Source organism: Pseudophryne corroboree, chromosome 2 (assembly GCF_028390025.1).
Source record: "Pseudophryne corroboree isolate aPseCor3 chromosome 2, aPseCor3.hap2, whole genome shotgun sequence".
NCBI classification, from domain to species: Eukaryota; Metazoa; Chordata; class Amphibia; order Anura; family Myobatrachidae; genus Pseudophryne; species Pseudophryne corroboree.
Window position 1 is genome coordinate 450,063,571 of NC_086445.1, and position 4,808 is coordinate 450,068,378.

Below are 4,808 nucleotides of genomic sequence, written 5' to 3' on the forward strand. Positions count from 1 at the left end.
ATAACCACTGCACAGCAAAAGACCCGAACCGGAGTATCAGCTGCGCTCAGGTTACTCCACTAGCACTTGTCTCCCGGTTGCCATGACGACGTGGCAGCACAGGGCAGGAGACCCTAACAGGTACACCTGGGAGCGTTATTGGACACTCACAACCAGCAGTTGTTCTTGTCTCAGGAGAAAGTCCTGAAACTTCAGGACAGGATTCAATGTTTTCTATCTCGCCTGCAAGTGTCAATTCATTCGACAATGCAAGTGCTAGGTCTCAGGGTGTCAGCTTTCGACATGGTGGAGTATGCTCAATTCCATTCTCACCCTCTGCAGAAGTTGATTCTGTCCAAGTGGGACGGCCTGCCTCACCGGATCAGATCTCACATGATCGCCTTGTCTCCGGAGGTCCGCCTATCACTGAGCTGGTGGCTTCAGGACCAACGATTGAGCAGGGGCCGTCCCTTCTGGATATCCAACTGGGTCCTGCTGACGACGGCCGCCAGTCTGAGAGGTTGGGGTGCGTTGTTGGAACAACACTCACTCCAGGGTCGGTGGGCTGAGGAGTCACTACTCCCGATAAACATTCTGGAATTGTGGGCAGTGTTCAATGCGTTGACAATGGTCCAGCATCTGATTCAGAACAGACCTGTTCAAGTACAATGGGACAATGCCACCACGGTGGTGTACATCAATCATCAAGGCAGCACTCGAAGCCACATGGCAATGAGGGAAGTATCACGGATTCTTCAATGGGCAGAACGCCATCTGCCGGCCATATCAGCAGTGTTCATTCCGGGCGTTCTGGACTGGGAAGCGGACTATCTCAGTCGTCAGGACATACACACCGGAGAGTGGAGCCTTCCAGATGTGGATCTGATGGCGTCTCGACACAATCAGAAGGTTCCGGTCTTCGGAGCAAGGACAAGGGATACTCAAGCAGCGTTCGTGGACGCTCTGGCAATTCCATGGGACTTTCGGCTGCCATATGTGTTCCCTCCGGTGTCACTCCTGCCCAGAGTAATACGCAAGCTCAAGCAAGAGGGAGGAAACCTACTTCTGGTTGCTCCAGCGTGGCCCAGACGGCACTGATTCTCCGATCTACAGGGCCTCTCATTGGATCGTCCCCTTCTACTTCCACAATGACCAGACTTCCTCGTTCAGGGTCCTTGTGTTTACCAGGACTTGGTCTGTCTGGCTTTGACAGCGTGGCTCTTGAAGCTTCCGTCCTGAGGGCCAAGGGTTTTTCTGAGGCGGTCGTTCAAACTATGTTGAAAGCTCCTTAAGCCGGCTTCTGCTCGGATCTACCATAGGGTCTGGAATGCTTACTTTACTTGGTGTGCGTCTCACAATCATGACATTTTCAAGTTCAGTACGGCCAAACTTTTGGCCTTTCTACAACAGGGCCTAGACTTAGGCCTGCGTCTGGCCTTCCTCAAGGTTCACATCTCTGCCTTTTCGGTTTGGTTTCAGAGAAAGATTGCTGCCCTACCTGATGTACATACATTCACTCAGGGTGTGTTGCAGATTCAGCCTCCTTATGTGCCACCTGTGGCCCCTTGGGATCTGTCGGTGGTTTTGGAGGCCTTGCAAGAGTCTCCGTTTGAACCTCTTGCATCTGCTGACCTTAAGTGGATTTCTCTTAAGGTGCTATTCTTGCTGGCTATTGCTTCAGCTAGAAGGGTCTCGGACTTGGGGGCATTATCCTGTAATTCTCCCCATTTGATTTTTCACCGTGACCAGGCGGTTCTTAGAACACGGTCAGGTTATTTACTGAAGGTGGTGTCTTCCTTCCACCTTAACCAGGAGATTGTGGTTCCGGCCTTTAATTCTCCTGAGTTGTCTACCAAAGAGCGGTCTTTGGACGTAGTACGGGCTCCTCATATCTATGTGAAGAGAACTTCCTCCATTAGGAAATCCGATTCTCTTTTTGTGCTGTTTGTTTTTCACAAACGTGGCTGGCCTGCTTCCAAGCAGACTCTGGCCAGATGGATTAGAATGGTGATTGCACATGCTTATGTACAGGCTGGTCGTCCGGTTCCTGCTACCATCAAAGCCCATTCTTCTCAGTCAGTTGGACCTTCTTGAGCGGCCCACCATGGTGCGACCCTTGAACAATTGTGCAAGGCGGCTATGTGGTCCTCAGAGAACACGTTCATTAGCTTTTATGCCTTCGATACTTCCGCCTCTCAGGATGCTTCCTTTGGACGCCGGGTTCTTGTGCCCGCTACAGTGCGTCCCCTCCCATAAGGAACTGCTTTAGGACATCCCTGATGTTAATCCTTGTGGAGCCCAGTGTACCCCGCAGCAGAAAACGAGATCTATGGTAAGAACTTACCGTTGTTAAATCTTTCTGCGAGGTACACTGGACTCCACAAGGCGCCCACCCTGATGCACTTAGCTTCTTTGGGTTGGTATGGCATAGCCGCTGACACCCTCTCCTGTGGTGAGTGTGTGGTGTAATTGGCTACAAGCGATTGTCGTCTCTGGTACCTGCTACTGCATTGGGCTGGTTAACAAAACTGTGCTCCTGTGCATGGAGGCGGGGTTATAGAGGAGGTGGCGCTGTGCATCTTGGGAACAGTCAAAGCTTTGAGCCTGTTGGTGCCTCGGATCAAGATCCTACTCTACACCCCGATGTTAATCCTTGTGGAGCCCAGTGTACCTCGCAGAAATAGATTTAACAACGGTAAGTTCTTACCATAAATCTCGTTTTTTCTTCTAAAATAAAACTTTGACAACGCAGCTTTGTTATTTTCTTTTTTTTTTTTTTACTGAAGAAATTTTATTAGAGAAGATTTTCAATACAGAACATACACAACGTTATGTAAACAAAAAAGCCAATAACACAGTAGCAGCATGTCTGAAAACCATAATACATAGTAGTAAAGTAATAATACTAATACTAAAAGACTTGAAAGTTAGAAATAAAGAAAAAATAGGGGAGATAAGGAAAAGAGGGGATAGAGAAAAAGTGGAACACAGAATAGAGGAGATGCTGACCATCAGTCTTTCAGGGAAACTGTAGAGAACCTGCGCATACTTCTGTACCTTTTTGACTAAACAGTATATAGACATATATAAAAAGAAACTAAACATTCACCCATTACAAGGCAAGACATTCCGGGGGGTAGTGCAGGAGGAATAGTAATCAAACCACGGTAGCCATTTCAATAGAGGGGATTGGGGAGCTAAGGAATATTTAATGCTCATAGTTTCCATTTCGAAATTGCGCTGTATTGACGTTATAATTTTGGATAAGCGTGGTGGATCTGTTCTTTTCCAATATTGAGCGATTGCGGCCCTGGTAGCTATGAGAATATGGCCTATCACATAAGAGTATTCAGAGGGTACATAAGGAGGAAAGTAATGCAAAAGAACAATCTCAGGGCGGTGGGGGAGGGTCACCTTTGTGACCTTTTCAATTAGTCCAAAAACCTCTATCCACAATGGCCTAATAACTGGGCATGTCCAAAATGTGTGAATTAAAGTACCTTCTAATCCACATTGCCTCCAACAAAATTTAGAGGAATCTGGCCAGATCCTATGTAGTTTATAAGGTGTGTGATAAAGGCCATGAATTAATTTGAACATCATTTCAGTGTGATTAATGCACCGAGACATTTTAAAAATATTCATACAAATATTTTCCCATTCCTGATCTGTCAGAAGAATATTAAATTCTGATTCCCACCGTGTTTGAATATGTAGTTTCACATCATTGAGCGGGGAGAGGAGCGTAACATACCACTGAGATATACCACCTTTGTGGTGTATGGAGGAAAAGTTACTCAAGATATATGGAGGGGGAGTAGGGGAGGAGAGAGGATCAGGCATATTCGCCCTAATCCAGTGTCGGATACGTAGATATTTATAAAAGTCCTTTGACGGTATCAAATATTGGGTTTGTAGCTGTTGGAAGGTTTTAAGCTCTGATTTATCATACAAGTCCTGGACCAGCTGAACCCCGAGCTCCCGCCAGTTCCGCAATGGAAGGTCTGGGAGTAGTTTGGAAATCGCCAAAATGGATAGGTGCGTAGAGGGCAGCGGGCAGTCGCCCAGATTAGTGACCAATCTGTCCCAGACCTTAAGAGAATTAGTTATACTCCTCATAAGTTTGGTAGAGGGGGGTCTATGTAAGGGTTTGACCCAGATTAAATCTGGAAGAGGGAATCCTGTGCACATATGTCTTTCAATATCTACCCAGGGTTTTACGGACTCAGTCCGGAGCCAGTCCTTCAACTGATCAAGGAGACATGCATGCTGATAGAGTTCAAGGTTAGGGAATGCAAGACCCCCGCTACCTTTGGATCTAAACAAGCGGTTTCTAGCTATCCTGGGTTTTTTACCCTTCCAAATAAAAGTAGACATGACAGAATAGAATTTGTTAAGGAGAGCAAGCTGTACTAAGTAAGGTATTGCTCTAAACAGGTAAAGAATTTTAGGGAGGAGCATCATTTTAATTGATGAAAGGCGCCCCAACCAAGAGATTTCATAGTTCGTCCACTGTTTGGTGAGGCTTTGGAAGTGGCCTAAGAGAGGAAGGTAGTTACACTCCACCGTGGAATGAGAACTGGAAGGGATCTTGATCCCAAGGTATTGGAGGGAAGAGTCCTGCCAGGCGTAGGGATATGTAGATTGTAGGGATTGGAGTGGGATCGGTTCAATGTCAAATGCCAATGCCTCAGTTTTAGCCGTATTCAGTTTATAATAGGAGATTTTAGAGTAGTCCTGCAGGATATCGTGGATAGCTGGGAGAGAAGATTCAGGCTTAGTTACAAACAGCAGGACATCATCTGCAAACAGGCAAATCTTATGTTGCG